This window comes from Neomonachus schauinslandi, chromosome 6 (assembly GCF_002201575.2).
Source record: "Neomonachus schauinslandi chromosome 6, ASM220157v2, whole genome shotgun sequence".
Lineage (NCBI taxonomy): Eukaryota > Metazoa > Chordata > Mammalia > Carnivora > Phocidae > Neomonachus > Neomonachus schauinslandi.
This window is the reverse complement of record NC_058408.1, coordinates 3,624,316-3,651,423: the sequence shown is the minus strand read 5'-3', so window position 1 is coordinate 3,651,423 and position 27,108 is coordinate 3,624,316. Positions and strand designations below refer to the sequence as shown.

Below are 27,108 nucleotides of genomic sequence, written 5' to 3'. Positions count from 1 at the left end.
GGGCATTGGAAAAACGAATGTCCCAACCGGGGAAAGGCTCAAAAGCTCAGCCATTATAAGGAAGAACCCTGAGAGGAGGACCTCATAGGCCTTGAGGGAATGGACTCAGACTGAGGGGGACTGGGCTCTTTCCTCCTTGGCCCCCATAAGCCCACAGTCAAAATGAAGGTGGGGGGCCAACCAGTGACTTTTATGGTTGATACTGGGGCCGAAAACTCTTGTCACCTCCCCAGTGGCAAAAGGACTGCAACCATCCTCAGGGCCACCGGGATGCGGGTGATACAACAGCCCTTTTGCCAGGCTCGCCAGTGCAAACTCGGGGGCCACAAGGTCCAACGTGAATTCCTTTATCTGCCTGATTGCTCCAGCCCTCTCCTGGGCCAAGACATACTCTCCAAGCTTGGGACTCAAATAACCATTGAGCCCACAGGACACACTAGCCTCTGATTGAACCCAAGGCAAGAGGAGACTAGCAATTACCACACCAAGGGAAGAAGAATGGAGGCTATTCTGTGCCCAGGCCCAACCGAGCAGCCCGCCGGAGTTCAGACTCGCCTTACCTTCGGTATGGGCTGAGAACAACCCATCTGGACTAGCCCAGAATCAGGCCCCTAACATTGTTGAACTGATCCCAGGAGCCCAACCTCAGAGGCAAAGGCAATACTCCCTTCTATAAGAAGCTAAGACTGGCATCCAAGAACATCTGACCAAACTCAAAGAAGCAGGTATTCTAGTCAAGTGCCAGTCAGCCTGGAATACCCCACTCCTGCCAGTCAAGAAGCCAGGAGGGGGATACCGACCAGTTCAAGACCTGCGGACCATCAACAAGGTGACCATCTCTCTGCACCCAGTGATCCCGAATCCATACAGCTTCCTTGGCCAAATCCCAGGGTTGGCCAGATTGTTCACTTGCCTAGATTTGAAGGATGCCTTCTTCTGCCTCTGCTTAGCTCCCCAGAGCCAGCCACTGTCTGCCTTTGAATGGACTAATCCTGATACAGGGAGCCAGATACAACTGACTTGGACGCGCCTCCTACAGGGGTTTAAAAACTCACCAACCCTCTTTGGGGAAGTGCTGGCTGTGGACCTCGCCAGCTTCCCAAGAGAGGCTACATAATGCACCCTCCTCAGTATGTGGATGACCTCCTCCTCGCCAGTGACACACAAGAAGACTGCACAAAAGGCACAAAGGCCCTCCTACAGCTCCTGTCAGACTCGGGATACCGAGCCTCATGGAAGAAGGCACAAATCTGCCAACAACAGGTCTGATACCTTGGTTTCCTCCTCACCCAAGGGAAAAGAGAACTAGGGCCAGAGAGGAAAAGGGTCATCATCTCTGCCACAGCCCCAGACAAAAAGGGGCCTACGAGAATTCCTGGGGGGCTGCAGGATTCTGCCACATCTGGATCCCTGGGTTCTCTGCAATAGCAAGACCCCTTTATGATCTCTTAGGGGGACCAGATCAAGAACCCTCTGCCTGGACTGAGGAAGCAGAAGCTGCTTTCACAGAGATAAAGATTATCCTGGGGCGGCACCAGCCCTGGGCCTACCAGATGTAGAAAAACCCTTTAATCTCTTTGTGCATGAAAAGGAAAAAATAGTGCTTGGATACTCACCCAGACTGTTGGACCCTGGCAATGGCTAGTTGCTTACCTGTCAAAGAAGCTGGCAGCAGGATGGCTGCCGTGCCTCAGGGCGCTGGCAACCACAGTCCTACTCATCAAGGAGGTGGACAAACTTACCCTGGGGCAAGAACTTAATGTCAAGGTCCCTCATGCAGTTGTGTCCCTCATGAACGCACAGGGACACAGCTTGCTTTCCAACTCTCGGCTAGCACAATACCAAGGGCTCCTCTGCGAAACCCGCAGGTCATCCTCGAAACAGTAAGGACATTAAATCCAGCAACTCTTCTCCCCACGGAAGAGGGGAAACCAGACCATGACTCCTCCGAGGTGACTAATGAAGTGTACGCAAGCCGTCCAGATCTGTGGGATCAAGCCATAAAGAATCCAGAGCTCATGCTGTTAAGCGATGGCAGCAGTTACCAACAAGAGGGTGCCCAGAAAGTGGGTTATGCAGTAACCACAACCAATGAAGTCCTAGAAGCTAAGGCATTACCAGCTGGATGGTCAGCTCAATGGGCTGAATTATATGCCTTAGTCCGAGCCCTCGCCCTTGGTGAAGACAAACGAGTCAATGTCTATACTGACTAGGTACATATACGTGGAGCCTTCTACAAGGAAAGGGGCCTCCTAACCGCAGCAGGAAAAGAATAAGGAGGAGATACTGAGACTCCTTGAAGCCGTCTGGCTTCCAAAGGAAGTAGCAATCCTGCACTGTAAGGGACACCAGAAAGGAGATGACCCCATAGCGCGGAGAAATCATCTGGCAGATGAGGCAGCCAAGACCGCAGGAGTGGGGTGAGGACATGGACAGAGCCCCTTTCCTCACCATGGCCCTAACACCCCTGGAAGAAGTCCCTCCACCCAGTTACACTAAAAAAGAGAAGGAATGGGCCATGGCTGAGGGAGCCACCCTGACTGAAAAAGGATGGTGGATGATGCCAGATGGGCACATCTTTGTTCCAACAGCAACTGGAGGGCATCTAGTCAAGGAATACCACCAACTCACTCATCTGGGAAAAACTGCATTACAGGTCCTTCTCAAGAAGCACTACTACATCAGTCGGCTGCCAGCACTATGCCGAGCAATGAGTGAACAGTGCATGACATGTGCTAAAAATAATGCTCGGTCTGCACCACGGCCCCCCCAGGTGTCCAGAAGATGGGAGCAACCCGCTAGATCTAAGATCTAGAGATAGACTTCACAGATTTGCAGCCGAGCAGGGGGTTCAGATATCTCCTAGTAATAGTATGCACATACTCTGTGTGGGTCGAAGCTTCCTGACCAGGATGGAGCAAAGCCAGGAAGTAGCTAAAGTCCTCTTGTGGGAGATCGTACCCCGGTTCGGTCTGCCATTAACAATCCATAGTGACAATGGACCCACATTTGTGGCAGACATTGTACAGGTCTTGACCAAATCTCTCAACATCACCTGGAAACTCCACACTGCTTATTGGCCCCAAAGTCCAGGGGAAGTAGAGCAAATGAAACGCACCCTCAAGGGAACCTTAGCAAAGTTTTTTCAGGAGACTAAACTTCCATGGCCGGATCTGCTACCCCTAGCTCTCCTGTGTGCTTGCTGCATGCCCGGGACATTAGGTTTCTCCCCATTCGAATTAATATATGGACAGTCTCCCCTATGCTTGGGAAGCCTTCCAGGAAACTTGCATCAGGTTGGAGATAAAGGGATAAAGGAGCAGCTTCAGGCCCTGGGGGCCACCCTAAATAAATTACAAAGGTACACCATTGAGAAGGCCCCAATCTCCTTAGGGTCTCAGGTATACTCCTTCCAGAGAGAGGACTCAGTTTGGGTCAAAGATTGGAAGAAAGACCCCCTCAAACCACAGTGGACAGGGCCCCACACTGTTGTTCTAACCTCCCCTACTGCCCTCAAGGTCTCAGGTGTCACCCCGTGGGTCCACCACTCCAGAGTGAAGAAAGCTCATCATTCAGACGAGGAGCCATGCCAATGGAGAGTCCAGCCAGACTTCACGAACCCACTCCGGCTCCACCTTCAAAGAGACCCCACCTACTGTTGGACACCTGCTCACCATGGTCTCTGGCTCTCATCAGCATGATTTCCCTCATCTTGGGAGTTGGACTCTACACTGTTGACCATACTGGACTTTCCCCCAGAGGCTTACTATTGTCATTGCTTATTAGGTGTCCCTAGGGTGTATTACTGCACTTACTTGTCCACAGGTTTCATCTGCTGATGGGTTAACCATGATGGCTCCCTCTACCTAAGGTCATAGATCCCACTTTTACTGGTCCTCTGCTGTCTACTCCTGAGCGCATTTCCCCATGGTTTTCCTGGCCCCAGTCAGTCCTGGTCTTCTCCTACTTGGTGTGCTGTTCCTCCTCAGTGCCTCTACCTTGCCCAGCCAGGCAAGGGGGGCAAACTCTCGTATCAGTGTTACTGGCAAATGGCCTTTCCAGCTTATCCCCCTCAATCCTGCACCAGTGCCCCCACTGACTTCTTCACAGGGGTGGGCACACACCAGGGGTTAACCTCCATTTTGATGATTACAGCTTCTTGATACCTCCTGGGAACCTCAAAGATGGTGTTCCTACTATGGCCCTCACTCAGGTTACTGGCTGGTAGATATCTACATCTGTGGGAGCCCTAAGCCTCAACAGCCAAACACCTGCCCTCAGTTCTGCTCATGATCCTGGGGATGTGAGTCATGGGTGGCAACTTGGCTGGGAATGGAACGATGGTCCACCAGGTGGTGGCACCTCAAACAGTGCAGTGACATCTGAATTTCCTTGTCATGCAATACCACCCCATCCTCTTGCTCTAACAATCACTGTATACCTCTCACCCTCTCAGTCTTAGAACCCAATGCCACATCAAGGGCTACAGGAATCATTCTCCTGTTGGGCCAATATCACCCTATGGGAACCGACCCCATGGCCAAGTTTATGATTAAGTCTATGTTCACTCCAAGCCTTACAGTCAACCCCCAGAGTCAGACAGAAAATAACTTGCCCTGGCACATCCCTGGGTCCCCCAACCACATGCAGCAAGCATCTATAGTGCAACTGTTAGGTATGATTAATGCCTCCCACCAAGTGCTTAACCACTCAAATCACACCTAGTGTCTGACTGCTGGATCTGTATAAAGCCCAGTCCTGTCCAATACCTAGGTGTCATCCCCAACCAATCTACCAGGTCACCTCCCAACTCAGCACTGGGGACCTCAGATTATCCCTTTCTGGCTCTGGTACTGCTGTATGGTAACTCTTCCTCTCCCATCATGGGCCACAGTCGGGTCTATGTGCCTAACAACACTTTTCTAGCTTGTGATCAAGGTGTATACATCTGCATCACCCCGTACGATCAGTCATGCATGTTTGTCAGTCTCTTACCTGATCTTTCAGTCCTCCCTGGGAGCGATGCCCCACTCATATGGAGAACTCTTAGCTGCCCGCGACCCTCCCCTGTGGCCGTCCCTCTTATCGTGAGCCTGCTGGCTGCATCAGGTGTTGCCTTCGATGCCACTGTCGGGATGTCTCAGGTTCAGTACCAGGGTTAACTCAACAACTCACAGCGGATTTTTCCACCCTCACTCAGTCAGCCCTGGTCCTGCAGTGCCAACTGGATTCACTGGCCTCAGTGGTCCTCCAAAACAGGTGCGGGCTTGACTTGCTCACAGCTGCGCAAGGGGGGCTCTGCCTCTTCTTAAAGGAGGAAAGTTGTTTCTATGCTAATGAGTTGGGGGTGGTCCAAGAAACTCTGACCCAGTTACAGGAACGAGTACATCGCTGGTGGGAAACACTCCAGCAGACAACTTGGTGGGATACCCTCTCACAATGGCTCCCTTGGTTCGCCCTTCTCGTCAGCCCCCTCCTATTGCTTCTCCTCATAGTGGCATTTGGTCCTTGTATTTTTAATGCCCTTACTAGGTTTATTACTACTCAAATTGCTAAAATCAGACTCCAGTTACTCCTTACTCATTATCGCCCCTTAGGAGATGAAAATGATGCCCTCTAAACTAGGTGTTTAAAGGGGCATCAAAGGGGGGAATGATAAGGAAAACGTGTGTCCTAAGATGGCCGACCGAGCCAGCGAGAGAGTCCCAGTCCTTGCCCCAGGGCTCTTCCGGGTTCTTCTCCCTGCTCTGCTTCCCCCGTGCACCAATCTGGGTTCTTCTTCTTGCCCCGCCACAAGTGCCAAGTATGGGAAGTAGAAGTGTATAAATTGCCCACTTTACTTGTGCTTGGGGCTCAGACCTTTGGAGATCACTCTCCTCTGAGCCCGCTGGCATTAAATAAACCTCTTCTCCTCCAAGATCTCTGGATGCCGCTTGGTCCTTCCATTGGGCGATCCAGGCCAGGTTCCATAACATCAGGAGAAAGCAAACGTTTAATGCTTTGATCTTGGATTTCCAGCCTCAAGAACACTGAGAAAATAGATTTCTGCTGTGTAAGCCAGCCCTCCCCCACCTCCCCCGCCAAGTCTGTATATTTTGTTAGGGCAGCTCTAGCAAAGGAATCCAGGAAGAGTGGCAAAATCCTTATCCTAAAGAGCTGGAATAAAGCCTGCTAGAGTGGAATCCTCGGGTGGCTTGATTTATGAATTTGCGGGACCACTGGTCACCCAAACAGCATGGTTTCTCAGGGAAGTTGACTTCTTCCAAGGAAATGAAAAGCGTGATAGAGATTTACATGTGCAATCAAGTCTTGTATCCCTGAGAAGAAGCACATGGTCCCAGGAGGCACTATCACTTATTACATATTGCTAGATTCAATTTTTAAGTATTTAATAAAGTATGTTTACATTTACTTTCATGAGAGATGTTGACCTTTATTTCTCTTTTTGCTTGATCTTTATCTGATTTTGGTATGATGGTAAAGTTGGCATTTCTAAAAGCATGTGTTTAAGATTAGTAATACTTCCTCTTTGGCTGTTTGCTAGAATTCATCAAGTGTTTATTCCCAGAGCTTTTATTGTGGAAAGATTTTTGTTACAAATGAATTTCCTTGCATTGATATAGGTACATTCAGATGTTCCATTTCTTTATGAGGAAGTTTCGGTAAGCTGTGTTTTACAGGAATTTTGTCCATTGGATCTTAGTAACCAAACCTACTGTCCTAAAGTTGTTCAAGTATTCTTTTTATTATCTTTTAAATATCTGTAGGATTTGCAGTATCACCAGAAGTAGCCATTTCCATCATCTCCATATTGGACACAATGAGCAGTCCCACTAGACAGACTGTCTCTGAGGAAGGATATGCAGGGAAGCCAGAAGTCCAGAGGGGAGGTGAAAGGAGCCCAGAGGGCCTGAAGCTTCTGGGACATGCAGCCAGAGTGAACATTAAGCACAGTTCAACACTAAAGGTGTGTTTACTTCGTTCCTATTACCAGATAAATCATGTCTTGCTTTCAACAAAACATTATGGGGCTTGTCAACAGACAAGGGAAAACAGTCTGAAGAGACAAAACCAGCATCAGAGGCAGACTCAGATATGACATCAATGTTGAAATTATCAGACAGGGAATCTAAAATAACTGATTAATATGGCAAGGGCTTGTATTCACTTATAGGCATGCCAAGAAAAAAATCCCACACACTGGGGGCTTAAATAACAGAAATTTATTTTCTCACAGTTCTGGAGGCTGGAGTCCAAGATTGAGGTACTAGCAGGGTTGGTTTCCTCAGAGGACTCTCTCCTTGATGTGCAGATGGCCACCCCCTTCACAGGGTTGTCCCTCTGTCCTTGTACTCCTGACATCTCTCTTTGTGTGTCCACGTTTTCTCTACTTATAAGAACACCCATGAGACTTAGGGTGGGTTAGGGACCCACCCATGACCTCATGTAGCCTTAATCACCTCTTTAAAGGCTCTATCTGCAAATACATTGTAAGGTACTGCCTGTTAGGGCTTCAACATATGCATTTTGGGGGTGGGGGGACACGTTAGCCCATGGCAGGGCTCTGATGGAAAAAGTAAAAAGCATGCAAACACAGGTGGGTACTATAAGCAGAAAGATGGAAACTAAGAAAGAATCAAAAGGAAAATCAAGAAATAAAAAATGTTGTGACAGATAAAATAGGTATTCAGTAGAGTGGACACAAACGAGGAAAGGATCAGTGAGCTTAAATAGGTCAATAGAAACTTCTTACACTGAAATGCAAAGAGAAGGGCTCCTGAGAGGCTCAGTCATTAAGTGTCTGCCTTCAGCTCAGGTCATGATTCCACGATCCTGGGATCAAGCCCCGCATTGGGCTCCCTGCTCAGCAGGAAGCCTGCTTCTCCCTCTCCCACTCCCCCTGCTTGTGTTCCCTCTCTTGCTATGTCTCTCTGTCAAATAAATAAATAAAATCTTAAAAAAAAAGAAATGCAAAGAGAAAAAGAAAGAAATAAAAACCAGAAAGTCCAATATTTATGACATAACATCATAAGATGCACATATGCATAACTGGAAAACCAGAAGGTAAAGAAAAAGGCACTGGAACAGAAAAAATATTTAAAAGAATGATGGCAAAGAAATCTCTAAGATTAATGACAGACACAGAACCATAGATACAGAAAGTTCAGACAATGTCAAATATGATAAATACCAAAAAGTCGCACCTAGGCATGTCATTTTCAAATGACAGAAGACAAAAGACAGAGAAAATCATGAAAGACCTCAAGGAAAAATACAACACCCTGTCTACAGAGGAACAAAGATAAGAATGCCATGGACTTCTTATCAGAAATGTTGAAGAAGAGAGTGATAAGAAATATTTAAAATGTTGAAGAAACAACATATCAATCTAGAATTCTGTATCCACAATATTATCCTTCAAAAGTGAATAAGAAATAAAGGCTTTCTTTTTTTAAAAAAATTTTATTGTTATGTTAATCACCATACATTACATCATTAGTTTTTGATGTAGTGTTCCATGATTCATTGTTTGTGTATAACACCCACTGCTCCATGCATAACATGCCCTCTTTAATACCCATCGCCAGGCTAACCCATCCTCCCAACCCCTCCCCCCTAGAACCCTCAGTTTGTTTTTCAGAGGCCATCATCTCTTATGGTTCGTCTCCCCCTCCGATTTCCCGCCTTCATTCTTCCCCTCCTGGTATCTTCTTCTTCTTCTTTTTTTTTTTTTAACATATATTGTATTATTTGTTTCAGAGGTACAGATCTGTGATTCACTAGTCTTGCACAATTCACAGCAGTCACGATAGCATATACCCTCCCCAGTGTCTATCATCCAGCCACCCCATCCCTCCCACCCCCCACCACATCAGCAAACCTCAGTTTGTTTCCTGAGATTAAGAATTCCTCAGATCAGTGAGGTCATATGATACATGTCTTTCTCTGATTGACTTATTTCGCTCAGCATAACACCCTCCAGTTCTATCCATGTCATTGCAAATGGCAAGATCTCATTCTTTTTGATGGCTGCATAATATTCCATTGTATATATATCCCGCATCTTCTTTATCCATTCATCCGTCGATGGACATTGTGGCTCTTTCCACAGCTTGGCTATTGTGGACATTGCTGCTATAAACAACAGGGTGCACGTACCCCTTCGGATCCCTACATTTGTATCTTTGGGGTAAATACCCAGTAGTGCAATTGCTGGATCATATGGTAGCTCTATTTTCAACTTTTTGAGGAACCTCCATACTGTTTTCCAGAGTGGTTGCACCAGCTTGCATTCCCACCAACAGTGTAGGAGGGTTCCCCTTTCTCTGCATCCCCACCAACATCTGTCGTTTCCTGACTTGTTAACTTTAGCCATTCTGATTGGTGTGAGGTGGTATCTCATTGAGGTTTTGATTTGGATTTCCCTGATGCCGAGTGATGTTGAGCACATTTTCATGCATCTGTTGGCCATTTGGATGTCTTCTTTAGAAAAATGTCTGTTCATGTCTTCTGCCCATTTCTTGATTGGATTATTTGTTCTTTTGGTGTTCAGTTTGATAAGTTCTTTATAGATCTTGGATACTAGCCCTTTATCTGATATGCCATTTGCAAATATCTTCTCCCATTCTGTCAGTTGTCTTTTGGTTTTGTTGACTGTTTCTTTTGCTGTGCAGAAGCTTTTATCTTGATGAAGTCCCAATAGTTCATTTTATTGATCATTTCAAAGAACCAGCTTTTGATTCTTTGATTTCTTGTTTTCAATTTTATTGATTTCTACTCTAATTTTATTACTTTTGTTTTGTTTGAATTTAATTTGCTTTTCTTTTTCTAAGTTCCTAAGGTAGAAGCTGAGATTATTAATTTTAGATCATTTATCTTTTATAATTCATGGATTTTCCCTTTCAGCACTGCTTTTGTTGCTTTCCATATATTTTAACATGTCATATTTTCATTTCATTTTGTTCTAAATATTTTCAAATTTCTCTTGAAGCTTCTTCTTTGACCCATGTGTTATTTAGAACTCTGTTGTTTACTTTCTATATATACTGTTGGTATTTTCAAGCTATTTTTGCATTATGGATTTCTAGTTTAATTATACTGTGGTCTGAAAGCAGACATTGTATGATTTCTATTCTTTTAAATTTGTTAAAGTGTGTGTTTTGGTCCAGGATGAGGTATGTCTCGGTGAATGTTCCATATGAGCTTGAGAGAATATGTGTTCTCTGTTGTTGGATGAAGTATTCTTGATATCTATTAGATCCAGGGATCAATGGTGCTGTTTGGTTCAATTATACCCTTACTTATTTTGTGCTTGCTGGATCTGTCATATGCTGGTAGGGGGCATTGAAATCTCCAAGTATAAAAGTGGATGGTAATCTTTCAATGTCTCATCTGTCTCAACACTATCACTGTATTAGCCACAAACACTTGAGGATTACCTTTAAAAAGGCTTTTTTTTTTTTAATATACCATTCCATGTCCCCTCTTTTTCTTTTTTTTAAAATTTTTTTTTAAGATTTTATTTATTTGTGAGAGAGAGAATGAGAAACAGAGAGCATGAGAGGGAGGAGGGTCAGAGGGAGAAGCAGACTCCCTGCTGAGCAGGGAGCCCGATGTGGGACTCGATCCTGGGACTCCAGGATCATGACCTGAGCCAAAGGCAGTCGCTTAACCAACTGAGCCACCCAGGTGCCCCATGTCTCCTCTTTTTCTTATCCGATTTCTGAAACTGCCTACTGAGCTGTGCTGATAGACCAGCTCTTTAATTTTAATAGCATTTTCCAATTTCCATGATGTAAACACTACTACCCAGGTTGATTTTGTGATGCCCACTGTTTATCCACTGTGTGCAAAATCCCTAAATATTTGACAGTCAGCTCTTTATACTTGTGGAATGAGGAGAGGCCACCATGCTGTCACTGCCAATTTATGTCCCTGCCTCCAAACATGGCCTCCCTTTGCTAGAATACTTTTTTACTAAAGTGCCAAAATAATTTTTCTTTTTTTAAAAAGATTTATTTATTTATTTGAGAGAGAGAGAGAGCATGAGGGGGAGGGGCAGAGGGAGAGAGAATCCCAAGGAGAGTCTGTGCTTGCATGGAGCCCAATGTGGGGCTCGATCCCAGGACCCTGAGGTCACTACCTGAGCAGAAAACAAGAGTCTGATGCTTAACCAACAGTGCCATCCAGGTGGCCCCAAAATAATTTCTTTTACATAAAACCTCTCCATTATTTACCCACTTTTTACAATGAAGACCCAATTTCTTTCTGACATAAAGTAGGTTACTATAAAAGACGTTTTTCCCTCTGCAGCCTGATTTCCCCATACCCTCTCACAGACCTCAAGCTTCCATTGTACAGAACCATTCATGCCACCTCATGCTTTGAGCATTTGCATGTGATGTTTCCTCTACCTATCAACAGCTCCCGTTTTTTTCACTTTGCCAAGAACAATACTACTGTGCCACCACACACCAGGACTGTGATAAGTAATGTGTATGTATACTCTCACTTAACTTGCAAATCAACCTGTGAGGGAGAGATTTTCTCCATGTGAGAAGAGTCCATTTAAGCTCTTTTCTGAACATGACACAACTAGTGATTGATGGAGCCATATTCGAGCCAGATCTATCTTAATCCAGAGCCCTTGCTTTTAACCACCAAGCAAAGTACTTCCCTACACTGCTTATGTCTACAAATCTATCACTTAGCACAAGTTACATATCTTTTTAAAACCTATATGAAATCCACCAAATCCTAGAGGAGAACACAGGCAGCAACCTCTTGGACCTCAACTGCAACAACTTCTTACTAGACATGTCAATGGAGGCAAGGGAAACAAAAGTAAAAAATGAACTGGGTGTTATGCACAAACAATGAATCATGGAACACTACATCAAAAACTAATGATGTAATGTATGGTGATTAACATAACAATAAAAAATTTTTAAAAATGAACTATTGGGACTTCATCAAGATAAAAAGCTTATGGAGAGTAAAGGAAACAATCAACAAAACTAAAGTCAGCCAATGAAATGGGAGAAGATATTTGCAAATGACATATTGGATAAAGGGCTAGTATCTGAAATCTATAAAGGATTTATCAAACTCAACATCCAAAAATAAAAAATCCAGTTAAGAAATGGGCAGAATACATGAACAGACATTTCTCCAAAAAAGACATACAACTGGCTAACAGACATGTGAAAAGATGTTCAGCATCATTCATCAACAGAGAAATACAAATCAAAACCACCTCACACCAGTCAGAATGGCAAATATTAATGACTCTGGAAATAACAGATGTTGGCGAGGATGCAGAGAAAGGGGACCCCTCTTACACTGTTGGTGGGAAGGCAAACTGGCGCAGCCACTCTGGAAAACAAAACAGTATGGAGTTTCCTCAAAAAGTTAAAAATAGAACTACCCTCTGATTCAGCAATTGCACTACTAGGTATTTATCTAAAGGATACAAACACAGTGATTCAAAGGGGCACCTGCGTCCCAATGTTTATAGCAGCAATGTCCACAATAACCAAACTGTGGTAGGACCTGAGATGTCCTTCAACAGATGAATGGATAAAGAAGATGTGGTTCATATATACAATGGAATATTACTCAGCCATCAAAAAGAATGAAATTTGCAACGACATGGATGAAACTAGAGGGCATTATGCTAAGTGAAGTAAGTCAATCAGAGAAAGACAAATACCATATGATTTCACTCAGATGTGGAATTTAAGAAACAAAACAGATGAACATACAGGAAGGGAAGGAAAAGTAAAAAAAGATAAAAACAGAAAGGGAGGCAAACCATAAGAGACTCTTAATCATAGGAAACAAACTGAGGATTGCTGGAGGGAAGGTGGGTGGGAGGATGGAGTAAATGGGTGATGGGCATTAAGGAGGGCACTTGTTGTGATGAGCACTGGGTGTTATATGTAAGTGATGAATCACTAAATTCTACCCCTGAAACTAATACTGTATGTTAACTAACTAGAATTTAAATAAAATCTTGAAAGAAAAAAAAATAAAGCCTATATGAAGGTAAGCTTACATGTCTTTAATATCTCTAATAAAATTCTTCATCTAAAATATTAGCACATTGTTGAGATTCTCATCTGGTGTCAGCTGAGCTTTATGTGTAAAACCACAGGAATATAGTTTTCCCAAAGCCTACACAATTTTTTTTTTTGCCTCTTTGGAAAACTAATATTTGTCTATACGGCTCTCACCTATATGAAACTCTGAATTTCATATATAAGCTTTGACCTCTGGCTTGTTACTCTCAGTTAAAAGCAGAAAAAGGGATGATGATCTATTACTTCACACTTGATGTTGTAACATTTTCCTTCCTCCACTCCATCTACCTTTTCTGTATTATTCTGTTTCATAGTGTTCTTATTCCTCTACAAAATGTGACTATCTTGATATATAATATGGCTACAGGAAGATTAAATGCTACAGACACATTAGGATGAGGGGAAGTTAGTGCACTAGCACCAAGTGGGAATTCATTTAAATTATAAGGTGATGTTCTTTCCTCTCTAACGTGAATGCTTCTCCCACATAGCTCTTCTTCCCTGGCATTTGCAAATCTGTGTCTCAGTTTTAACTTCTTGTATTCTTTCTTTTGCCCCCAAACAATACCATAACGTGCAAACAATTCCGGTGACAGAAAGGGCATCCATAGCCCTGTGGGTGTTCTCTCTACTTCGAGTGGAATAAAAACGAGACTCAGTGTTGGGGCCAGAGAAGAGAGTGATCAGTTCTGTCCTGTATCCATGTCTCAAACTGGCACCTTTAATCTCATCTTCATACCACGATGCAGGGAAATTACATGAATGCATCAGCTTCTGGCTCACCCGAGCTCCTATTCTCTGACCCTCAATCTAATGGACAATGCATATTTTCCCATCACTCTGCCTTTATCTTTGCCATTCCCATTCTTTATTTGATCACTTCATCTAAGATAGACCATCCTCTGGGAAGCCTTCTCTGATGATCCTTGCTGAAACAAGAGTTCCTTTATTCTGCTTTATTTTCAGACTTCTTTTTGCTCTCAAGACTTTCCCTGATATTATTCTATTCTAAAATTGGAGATAAGATTCTTTACTGTTGCTAATATTGAACTTCCAACCCACCATAAATATCTAATTTTGGGGGATTCTTACCACAAATTACTGAAACCATAATTTACTCACATTTACTCAGCTGTAAGGACAAAATGAATTGGAACTTTGAGAAGAGGAAAATAATTTACAAATGATAGAAAGGTTTGACTTAAGAGTTATGTTTCCTTTTAGTTTCAGGTTAAGGCTTAAGAATCTTTGGCCCAAGAGAAGAAACTCTTATGCACCCAGATAAATGTTTCTGTATTCTTAAAATGTTTAAGATAACACCTCATGAGCGTCAGAAGGAAAAGAAACAAAAAAATTATCGACATGCAAGATGGTAGAAAGTTTGTGGAAGAAATACTTCCTAGTATGGTCTCTCTCCTTCTCCAGCCAATGACAAATGTAGCAAATTTAAGATTCTGAGATCAATTCTAAATTACAGCAAAAACTGTGACGCTTTTATATAGTATTGTGTGTGTGTGTGTGTGTGTGTGTCTGTGTCTGTGTATGGCCTGAATAACATGGCTTCTCTCTGATGATTTCTATGAAGTCTAAATGAAACCATATAAGTGATTATATAAGCCCATAGTGCTGTGCATGTATAGACTGCCATGTAGTATCTAAGGCACTTTAGAGAAGGGACCAATTGTGCTTGCATTGTATTTTCTTTCTTTCTTTTTTCTTTTTATTATATTATGTTAGTCACCATACAGTACATCATTAGTTTTTGATGTAGTGATCCACGATTCGTTGTTTGCATATAATGCCCAGTGCTTCACGCAATAGGTGCCATCCTTAATATCATCACCGGGCTAACCCATCCCCCCCACAAAACCCTCAGTTTGTTTCTCAGAGTCCATAGTCTCTCATGGTTCCACTCCCCCTCTGATTTCTCCCCTTCATTTTTCCCTTCCTTATCCTAATGTCCTCCATGCTATTCCTTATATTCCACAAATAAGTGAAACCATATGATAGTTGACTTTCTCTGTTTGACTTATTTTGCTTAGCATAATCCCCTCCAGTTCCATCCATGTTGATGCAAATAGTGGGTATTCACCCTTTCTGATGGCTGAGTAATATTCCATTGTATATATGGACCACATCTTCTTTACCCATTCATCTGTTGAAGGGCATCTAGGCTCTTTCCACAGTTTGGCTATTGTGGACGTTGCTGCTATGAACATTGGGGTGCATATGGCCATTCTTTTCACTACATCTGTATCTTTGGGGTAAATACCCAGGAGTGCAATTGCTGGGTCATACGGTAGCTCTATTTTTAACATCTTGAGGAACCTCCACACTGTTTTCCAAAGTGGCTGTACCAACTTGCATTTCCACCAACAGTGTAAGAGGGTTCCCCTTTCTCCACAACCTCTCCAACATTTGTTGTTTCTTGCCTTGTCAGTTTTTGCCATTCTAACTGATGTAAGGTGGTATCTCAATGTGGTTTTGATTTGAATTTCCCTGATGACTAATGATGATGAACATTTTTTCATGTGTCTGTTAGCCATTTGTATGTCTCCTTTTGAGAAGTGTCTGTTCATGTCTTCTGCCCATTTTTTTGACTCGATTATTTGCTTTTGTGGTGTTGAGTTTGAGAAGTTCTTTACAGATCTTGGATATCAGCCCTTTGTTTGTAGTGTCATTTGCAATATCTTCTCCCATTCCATGGGGTGCCTGTTTTGTTGATTGTTTCCTTTGCTATGCAGAGCTTTTTATTTTGATGAAGTCCCAAAAGTTCATTGTTGTTTTTGTTTCTCTTGCCTTTGGAGATGTGCTTATGTTCTCCTTAGGATTTTGATGGATTCCTGTCTCACACTGAGGTCTTTCATCCATTTAGAGTCTATTTTTGGGTATGATGTAAGAGAATGGTCGAGTTTCATTCTTCTGTATGTATCTGTCCAACTTTCCAAGCACCATTTATTGAAGAGACTGTCTTTTTTCCATTGCATATTTTTTCCTGCTTTGTCAAAGATTATTTGACCATAGAGTTGAGGGTCCATATCTGGGCTCTCTATTCTGTTCCATTGGTCTATGTGTCTGCTTTTGTGCCAGTACCATGCTGTCTTGGTGATCACAGCTTTGTAATATAGCTTGAAATCAGGCAACGTGATGCCCCCAGCACTGGGGGTGGCTGGCGGTTTTAGAAGCACAAAGGACAGAGACGTGCCTGGACCTGGAAGCCAGGGCTGGGAGTGCTGCTGTGGGGCACACAACCCAGCACGTTGCAGTTTATAGCAGCACAGACAGAAATGGAGAGAGAGTGGCCTGGTGAGCTCACTGAAGAACAGACTGAGATCTCTCTGTTCTGAGGCAGAGGTTTGGATACGGTCACTTCTCTTCTGACTCCTGGAAGAGACGTGGAAAACTGCCAGGGAAAGCTGCCAGAGAACAAAAGCCTCCCAAAAATGGTTTTCACTGAGCCCATTGCCCCCCACAGGGGGCAGGGCAACTCTGCCCAAACAGGGTTACCTGAGTAACAGCGTGGCAGGCCCCTCCCCCAGAAGACAGGCTGGAAGAACAAGAGGCCAACAACCCTAAGGTCCCTATAAAACAGGTGCATTTTGCTTGGGTTGGGGTCAATAATTTGGACTCTGTACATTCCCCCAACCACCTCTCAAGAGAATGACAAAGAGGAGGAACCCCCAAAATAGGAAAGACTCAGAGACTGTGACCTTTGCCACAGAACAAATGGATATGGATATAGACTTCAGGGTAACAGTTATGAAGACAATAGCTAGGATGGAGAAAACAATGGCAACATAGATTCTCTAAGGGCAGAAATGAGAGCTGATCTGGCAGAACTTAAAAATGCTATCAATGAGATCCAATCTAATCTAGATACTTTAACAGCTAGGGTAAACTAGGCAGAAGAACGAATTAGTGATCTAGAAGACGAACTGATAGAAAAGAAGGAACCAGAGGAGGCCTGGAACAAACAGCTTAAAATCCATGAAAACAATTAGAGAAATAAGTGATGGCATGAAATGTTCCAATTTCAGAATTATTGGAATCCCAGAGGGAGTGGAGAGAGAGAGAGGACTAGAAGATATATTTGAGCAAATCATAGCTGAGAACTTCCCTAATCTGGGGAATGAAACAAGCATTTGTGTTCTAGAGGCAGAGAGGACCCTTCCCAAGATCAAGGAGAACAGACCAATGCCCCAGCATGTAATAATAAAACTCACAAATCTTGCTTTGTATTTTCTATCTGAAATTAGAAGTTGTAGCTCTTAGAGATGGTCTCAGCATGGCAGTAATTACACATAATTGCACGAAGCTGACCAATAGCCTCATACAGGAAGTCAATTACATTTCTTTATGGCTCTAAAATTTCTTCCTAAGTTATTTTTAGGCCTACGTTGGATGGAAACATTTATCTGTACTGCCCTGAACTATTCTGGTAGGAAACCAGGTTTTGTTCTGTTCCCTGTGGATTTCACTTTTCCTTTGTGGAATGTTGTCTCTGCATAGCCACTGCCTGTCCACATTCAGAGTGCTGTGTGCTGTTTTGCCCGATGACTTCACCTCATAGAAGGTAGAGGAGACCTGGACAAACCATGAGTGGAGACAGAGTCAATAATCAATAGATGGGACAGACTGCTACAGGCAGACAGATGAAGAACGTGAGGACGTAGAGCTCACAGGAGATGTGATCAGGGTCTGTGAAAGCTCTGTAAGATTAAAGCAGAAGGTTGAAAATTATAAATGAGATAATACATAGAAATGTACACCTGATTGTTAGGGAAAGTGAGATCCTTAGTACCACCAATGCTTCCTTGGTACCACTGTGTGTGAGATACAATGGTTGCCATGCTGGGGGACACGATGTGGTGTCTCCATCTCTCTGGAGTCTGTGTCTCTCCCATGCTATCAACACGGAAGGGAGACTTGATCTGCATACCTCCTGAGACACCTGTTTCATGGAACTAACTTACCTGTGGAAGGCTAGTTTCTCTTCTTCAGAGGGCAGAGACCTCTCCGTATTCCCCTGATAGAGAGCCGGCCACTTTCTACAGTGAGAGGTAGTGACAGAGAACCCACTGCCTCCTAAGACAGCTCATTGCTCTTAAACAGCTCTAATGATTAAATCATTCTTCTTTCTAGTAAACTCAAAGTTTAAAGTCATAGATTGTCTTGTTATTTTTAGCCCAGAACTACTCATTTCTATCAGAAACAACATCCAATAACTTTTTACCCCTTCTTCTGCCCAAGAGTATCTCAAATAATTGACCACGACTGGAATTTGGCTTTTCATGATGAAATATAACTTGGCCATCAGCCTGGGGCACGAAGCCAGATTATACAGCTGCATTATGGTGGTCTCGGTGAGGAGCCTGCATGTCATTCACCCATCCATCCATGTGTCATTTCAGTAAATATACATTGAGCTCCTAATAGGCAACAGGAACTCTTTTAGGTTCTGGTGATAAAACTGGGAGTTGAAAACAAATCCAAGTTCTGGAGAGCTTACACTCTAATGTGGGCAGTAGATATTTTTCTTGACAGCACATTAATGAATTAATAACTTGAGATATGCACTCTGGCTGAAAGATGATCCTTCAAATCTAGGGGGAAGTTCCAGCTTCTCCCCTACTTTATGTTGGTCCCAAGGATGAGTTGCAGTATGTGGCAAAGCGCAATAAATAATATGAATGTTATAGAATGGTGTCGGGCAAGGAGATAAAAATAAGTCTATATTTTACTCTTGGCATCTAAGCCTCCAGAATATGACCCACCATCAGAAAGGAGGTGGTACAAGCAAGAACAACTCATTCTTTTTCCACAGACCTTGGCCCCAAACCATGAAGGCAGATCTGTAATGCCACTTTTAGATTAGCTGCACATAAACAGCCTTGGACCTTCCCAGAGGGAGACATCCCATTCCATCCTTCACAGCTTCCACCTCATCCTCCTTCCCTCCCCCTCACACACCTACCACAAACCAGGACCACAGCCTGATTCTCAACCGAGGACTGGGATTGAATCTGAGTATCATTAGGAGAAAGTGATTTCACCTTTCCGTTCCTTGCTTTTCTCATATAAGGAGAGTAAAGAGGAGAAAACTATCAACCATCTATGGCTAGGCTGGAGACTAAGTGACACAAAATAATTGCAAAACACCAGGTGGTAAATATGGGATCAAGAAATAGACCGTAAATGTCAGTTTGGGGATACCTACTTTCTGCCATTGTACTCTATTAGGAAACTAATGCTTTTTCAGTGCTTGCCTGATGCAGATCTTTGCCTGGGGCAACTTCCTGATGGAATCCACCTTTGTGCAGCATGAGAACCAGGAAATATGGTTGCACAGCTACTGAGCTGTTGGGGCTTGACTAAAGGAATGCAGCCAGTTATCCCACGTCACACAGGGCTAGAATCACGTGAAACAGAGAAGCGCCTTCATGCAAACTGCCAGAAGGTGCCTCATTTGACAGACCAATGAGCCATTATGCCCCCTCAGGGACACCAATTCTGAATAGATTGTTCTGAGCTAAAGCAATTCTTCCCTAGGACACAGGGCTTGGCAACTGAAGCACAGAGAGTTTCTGTGCTAACATGTGCCCTCAGCTGGCTTTCTCTGAGCAGGGCACAGCCCATTCAAACGTGCCTGTTCTTGACCCCAGCCTTACCTTGTCAAGATCACACCCAAAGTATAAATGCAAATACTGCTTGGGACCTGGGTGTCCCACCCAAATCTGCAGGCCACAGACGATTTGCTTTTGAGCAACATACCAATGAGTTAGACTCCTGTTATAGCACTCCTTTAGAAAAAAAAAAAGTTTACTATTTTTTCCAAATTATAAAAGTTATACATGCAAAATATGGCCATAGGATGGCACCAAAAAGTATAAAAAAGAAAATAAAAAGCACCCATTAGGACTCTATTCCCTAGCAGCAATAGCTGGTATATCTATCACTGAATTTCTCTCATATATATATATGTATTTTTTTCATACTTAGATTTGATCTTCATACTCATCATTGTTAATGGCATCCAGGCTTTTAGGAGGACATTCTAGTGAGTTTTCCATATACAAATAAGGAGAACATCTGGAGAAAAAGAGCTTTTTGAGTTCTTTTTCTCGCTCATTGTTTTTAAAATCAGATGAAATACAGTATATTTTAATTTCATCCTTCCTTTTTAAAATAGAATCTTCACTCTGCCATTTTCTCAGCAATAATAGTACATTTTCAGATACCCTCGCCACCTCCTCCTCTCCCACTCTAACGAGTATTGAACACTCACTCTAAGATGTTACAGGACCACGTGATTGAAATTTCATCATTCTGAGATGGGTGCTGCTCTACCTAAGCTGAAAACTGGCCTGAACCACTGGGTCACACAGAATTCTCAAGGTTATTCTTTAGTTGATAACCCTCCCAGGTTATAAGGAAACTAGTCTTAGAACAAAGTATTCCGCACTTCTGGACATTTATCAACTATATCTTTCACACTAACCAACCCCTCCAAATTAGTTCTGTCCTTCGATCTTCAGGCTTCAGGAAATAATAGCTCTCCATTCCTTGGTGTGTTCTTATCATCAGCTTGTGGAAGGAATTCCCTCAAAGCCACAATTCTAGAGGTAAGACTCTGCTGCCTTTGCAGTCTACAACCGACAGCCACATCTTTTAGCCCATCAACTATATTCAGGACAATTCAAGGTTCCACCTACGCATATGGATTCTCTCCTACCATGGGTATGCAAAATCCTATGTGTCGACTACCTTCAATACCACTAATGAAAGCCCTTTTATAATATTCATATTTTGAGGTTAATTTGCCACTGTGTTACCATCTGGCATTCAGAAATCTAATTTGCATAATGCCACCTGTTGGTGAAGGGGTAGGAGACAGCTACTGGAAGTTCCTGCAGGTGGAATGATTAAAATGTCCGTTGCCACACCAAGCACCACCTTCCTCATTGGACTCACAGAAGCTGAGTTAACAAAAACAAACAAACAAGCAGATCATTGTATTGTGAACATTTTCAAAATAAATTGCGGCCAATGTAACAATTGTATTTTGATGCTGGAAGCATTATATGCCCACCAACTGCTCACATTTTAGAGTTCAAGGCTGGATTTGAATTCTGGCTCTCTCACTAAGTTTGTGGTCTTGAGGAAGACTTTTAAACTCTGTGAGCCTCAGTATTCTCAGATGTGAAATGACAGCAACAATAGAGTGCTCATGGGGGCATGTAATAAAGAAAAAAATGAGATGTGTAAAGAAAGAACACTGGTCTTGGAGTTCTACCCCTTCCCCTGCCTTAGATGCTCAATAAATGCAAATAACATTAGTGTTATTGTCATTTTACTGTCTGTTAAGAGTTTGTGTGTCTTCTCTGATGTACAATTGTTTTATGGTTTATGATGACCCTGCTGAGAGAAATCCCAGATTAAGGAGTTATGAGAAGCACCTTATAAAAAAAAGCCTCTCTATTCACATCTGTCATTTGTAGGATTGCAATCCCATCAACAGGAATGGCTTGACTATTACCTTTTAAAAATCCGTTAAATAAAATGTTTCCATCACAACAATTGAATTTAGAGATCTCAAAGATAAAGTTTGGTTGCATAATATTTCAAAATGGCAAGTGATTATTTTTCCCTTCAGCGTAATGCCTTGTAGACTACCATCCCTCATTCCATGTTCATTCATGCCCTTCTGTGTTCTTGGTTTGAAGAGAGACATGACAGAAGAAATAAAAGGTACAGGTGGTCTGCTTCTAGTTCTGAATCCAGAAGCATCAGGAACCCATATCATAGACAAAAATCTTTGGCAGAACCCATGAAGAACAAGAGCAAGGATTTCCTGTTCACCTAGTGGCTCATACAGAAAGTGTTCCAGCATCATTTTGCAGGCCTCCTCTGGGAGTGGCTGGACACTTAAGAAGAAATGATGGTGGCTGAGGAGCCCGAGGAATAAGGTGGAGGTGATGGTGGTGACTGAGCGGAGCCCAATGACAGATGGCTGGGCACAGATTAGTGTTGGTATTAGGAGACCTGCACGTCCCACACCAGTACAACAGTTTGCCGGCTAAATTAAAAAAACTGCTGGTGCCAGGAAAGATTCAGCATATTCTCTGTACTGGAAACCTTTGCACCAGAGAGTTATGACTATCTCAAGATTCTTGCTGGTGATGTTCATATTGTGAGAGGAGACCTCGATGAGCATCTGAATTATCCAGAACAGAAAGTTGTGATGGTTGGACAGTTCAAAATTGGTTTGATCCATGGGCATCAAGTTATTCCATGGGGAGGTAGGGCCAGCCACGCTCTGTTGCAGAGGCAGTTTGATGTGGACATTCTTATCTCGGGACACACACGCAAACTTGAAGCATTTGAGCATGAAAATAAATTCTACATTAACCCAGGTTCTGCCACTGGAGCATATAATGCCTTGGAAACAAACATTATTCCTTCATTTGTGTTGATGGACATCCAGGCTTCTACAGTTGTCACTTACGTGTATCAGCTAATTGGAGATGATGTGAAAGTAGAACGAATTGAACACAAAAAATCTTAAAAGCCAGGCCTGTCTTACTGTTTTTTTTTTTTTTCATTCCCCTGTTCAAATCAAGTAATTAAACATTTATGTATCACTTTTATAATATTTTGCAGTAAAATATATCATCTTCTGTTAATACAATGTTCTAAGCTTCTTGTAAACTGTAAGAATATATTCCCATTTTCATATATGATTTCTATGAAAAAATATCCATCATACAGTAAATGGTCACATGTTAAGAAAAATTTATCCTTGTAAATATCTTCAAAGTTGATATCTGGAACTTTATTACAAAAGTAGTGCATGAGGAAAAAGAATCTAGGCTTTCTTGTATACATTTTTCTCTCTAGTAATAAACAGTTACCTTTCCTTTATTAAAAAAAAGAAGAAGAAATGATGGTATGGTGTGTTTAGATGTACACCTATGGTGTGTCATGGAGGCACATCACCCTTCCTTTCTGGGCTCAAGTGGTTCGAGGAAACAAATATTCCTGTGTCACCCACTTAGGCAGGTGGGATCTTACCAAGGAGACATGGACCTTTCCAAGCCAGCACGCAGGAGAAAAGTTGGGTCGTCCTAACGTACTCACAAAAGTCATTAAAGTGGCGTGTGAACTGGTAATGACCAGACATGGGCTCCATCTATGGCTACCCCTACCAGGATGACAAAAAGACACAGGATGCTTGGTCTGTCCCACAAATAAAACCTTTAAAACTACTAAGAGAAATACAAATTCTTGGAACTAAAAATAAAAATACCCAGTTTTTAATTGAGAAAGCTGGTATACAAGCGGTCTGTCTTCAACTGGCATGTATGGGGTGGGGGCCGAGGCTGGTAACCTCGGTCGGAGAGCAGCCTGGGCTTGGGTTAGACCCTGGATAATAAGGCAGGGACTTAGCACCCCTGTCTCTCAATTCGCCTGCCCTTTCGCTCTGGATACAGGCTTCTGTGCCCTGCATGGAGGTAACTGCAGAGCTGACAGCATCGCCTGGGTGCTATGGTCTGGGACAGGATTTAATGCACACAGGAGTGAGCTCACTATTCCAACATGTCTTCTGTTTCCTTTGAACAGAGGGTATCTATGATCTGAATTTATTTCTAGTAGGAAAGAAAACCATAGATTTATTAGTTGTTACAAATTCACTAACAGAAAATAAAGAGGCCTATGAAAGGAGGCAGTAAGAGGATCTGAGCTCGGGCACCTGGGTGGCTCAGTCGGTTAAGTCTGACTCTTGATTTGGGCTCAGGTCATGATTTTGGCCCCGAGTCAGGCTCCATGCTCAGTGGAGAGTCCGCTTGGGGATTTTCTCTCCCTCTGCCCCTCCCCCTGCTTGCATGCGCACACACTCTCTCTAAAATAAATAAATCTTAAAAAAAAAAAAAAAAGGCTCCGAGCTCTTCTGGGTGGGGCATCAGGGAGGACTTAACCCAAAGTGGATTGGGTCAGCATTGGAAAAGACTGGGACAAAGAATAGACAAGACAAAAGGACTGCAAGCAAAAGAAAAGTAGCAAAGTAGCACATGTTAAAAATCCATGGCCTGGGAAGGAGCATGAAAGGTGCAGCATAAGCGGGAGGGGTGTCGGTGGGCAGAAGTGAGAGGTGGGAATGGGCACCGGAGCACAAAGAGTGAGCCGATGTCAGTGGCCCCCTCTACATGTCTGACCGTCTCGCCACACCATCCCTCTGAACCTGGACCAACCAAAGACAAGAATCCTCTTGAAGTCAGGAATCATTTAATGAACATATGCCTTGTAAATAGCAAAAGACATAGAAACTGGTGGTGTGTCCAATTGCACGCTTGATAAAGGAATGAGAGATGTGGCAAAGGAATTGTATTTAGTCCAAGATTAGATGAGAAGCCCTTTCAGGATTGGATCACACTGTAAGTAGATTTCAAGGAGGTGTAAGGAATGGGGACAGTAAGAGGGCACTTTGTTGAAGCAACTGGTGTGTGGGGTTTGTGTAAGTATCTGAAAATACAGGGGATGACCTAGCTGAGAACGCACTGTTTGCCACCATCCCCAGAGGCTCCTGGGATGGACTCCATTATTCTGATGTCATGTACGACTCTTGTTTGTACGATTGTGTCTTCCATTGTTTGAAGGAAAGTAGATTTTTTTTTCTGCTTAATGGTTTTGAATATGAGATGAAGTATATATATATGCATATATATATGCATACATATATGTATATATATATGACCCTTATTTGTCCTTTATTAGCTGTGCTGATTCATCTCTTAGTACTTGAGTTTTATTTCTTCATTGAGTAAATATATTTATTGAGAGCCCCTGTGAGGAAGGTACTGATCTAGGCTCTGGGTTTCTTTGCTCTGGCAGCCCTACCAGAGTAATAAACTTGATGTTGGACCACATTCTTTGTGTCCATGTGCCCACACCATTGTTTTCTTGCTGGACTTTGACTTGTTCCCAAGAGCAAGATCACAGCATTTATGGAATGGGATTACTTTATTAGTGGCTTGACTTGTTTTGCCGTTGGGTTGTATCAGAACGTTGGGTTTGGGAGTCATTACCTGGATCCCACTGAGCCATTTATGTAATGCACTATGTATAGGGCATGAATTAAATACCCTTTGTTACTCAAAATAGGAATTCCAAACCCTGTGTAACCCTAATGGCTTCAGAGAGGTGTCCCCAACTTATGTCAAAGGAAAAATCATTTTGAAACTAGAGTTTTATACTAGCCAAAATTATATTTTAATGTAAGGACCTAAAAAGTGATTGTCTGGTATTAATCAGCACAATTAACAACCAGAAGATTTGCAAGAAAAAAGAAAAAGACACCCACCAAAACACTATTTTGGAAATAATATTTAATAAGAAAACATGTAAATAAAGCCAGGAAATGATTCAGGATGAAAGGTAAGTAAGAATGAACAACAACCTTAATTAGGTCTGTCACCGTCTCAAAAATAAACCAAGCCCTGACTGAAGAGAAAGAAAATGGAGAGTATTAACACCGGGGCTAAGGAGTAGTGAGGAGAGAATGCAGATGAGCTCACAAAGTTACTTGTCCTTGGGGGACGACGGGAATACACATGTTAAAATGTTGACAAAGAAGGAGAGAAAGAAGCATAGAGTAAGGTTTACAAATTGAAATAACGATTTCCACAGAGACTGCACCATTAACTAACTGGAATTAAAATTAAAACTTAATAGGGGGCACCCGGGTGGCTCAGTTGGTTGTGTGTCTGGCTCTTGATTTCGGCTCAGGTCATGATCTCAGTGTTACGCAGTCCAGCCCTGCGTCAGGCTCCGTCCTGGGCATGGAGTCTGCTTGAGATTCTCTCCCTCTCCCTCTGCCCCTCCCCTCTCATGCTCTCTCTCTCAAAATAAATAAATAAATAAATAAAACTTAATAAAAAAAATTGAAATAAAGATGGCATAAGTTAGCCAAAATAAAACATTCAAAGAATACACATAAAGGGCAAAACCTGAAGACACAAAGTGTTTTCTTTTAATCTACTTAACATGTTGTTGACAAAAGGTTGTTTGAGTGTTGAAGGAAAGTTGGGAAAATTTTGTCATGCAAACTGTAATCTAATCAGACAATTTTATCTCAGTCAGTTAATTAGAAATAGACTGTAAGACAAAGAGCATCAGCAGAACTGGGATTTCGTCACTGAAGGGCGGCAGGATGCGCCACCCCACTGGGCCACTTCAGCATGTGCGGAGCTGGAGCTGACTCAGGATAAGGTTTTTTCCTCCCTTCTACCTGCCTGAGAGAATTTGGAAAGGGGCCCTGCACCAGGAGGAGAGAGATTACCAGAGATAATGGAGAGACTCATCTGCCTGGCAGGGCAAACACTGGGGACCAAACATCCGCTCTTCTCATCCTCCTGTGAAGCACCTGCCGGCCCTTTGGAGCCTCAGACACCCGCCCCTCTCCTTAGCTCAGAATGGTCTATAAGCCTCCAGCTGCCTCTGTGGCTCGTTTCCTTGTGGGGTCCTCATACTATGAAATTAAATTTGTTTTGCTCCTGTTAAGCTGTCTTTTTATTACAAGGGGTTCTCAGCCTGAAAACTTCAGGACCCTGAAATGTACAACAGTTCTAATTATGTATTTCCTAATAGTAATAAAAATATATTATTTGTTATCATTTTATATTCCTTTGTATTACTTAAAATAGTGTGATGTATTATGTCGCTTATTTTTATCTCTTTTTATATATATATACTTATATATATATAAATATACACATAGATATATTTGCAATATTTATATTAGAAATTGGGGAAAACTGAATGGGAAATTTGACAAATTCCTTCTTATGTTTCAAGATTTTAGCATTTTTCACTTATTAAACAGACAAAATAAAGAAAAAAATTCAGAAAATATTTTTTAAGTTGACCGCCAAAGTTAAAAAGGTTAAATAAAAAACTTTACGTACTACTTAGGAAAATGTTACCTTCCTCTCGAGCACACCTGGAACGGTTGTATACTGGGTTCTGCAGA

General features: G+C 42.6%; 1 protein-coding gene and 1 pseudogene across 1 annotated transcript in view; one reads left to right on the top strand and one right to left on the bottom strand.

The window, feature by feature from the left end:
• Positions 1 to 27,108, bottom strand: part of IFI16 (interferon gamma inducible protein 16) — a 93,493-nt gene that overhangs the window by 44,967 nt on the left and 21,418 nt on the right. The gene's annotated exons all lie outside the window — the stretch shown is intronic.
• LOC110573535 lies at positions 22,089 to 22,647 on the top strand (annotated as a pseudogene).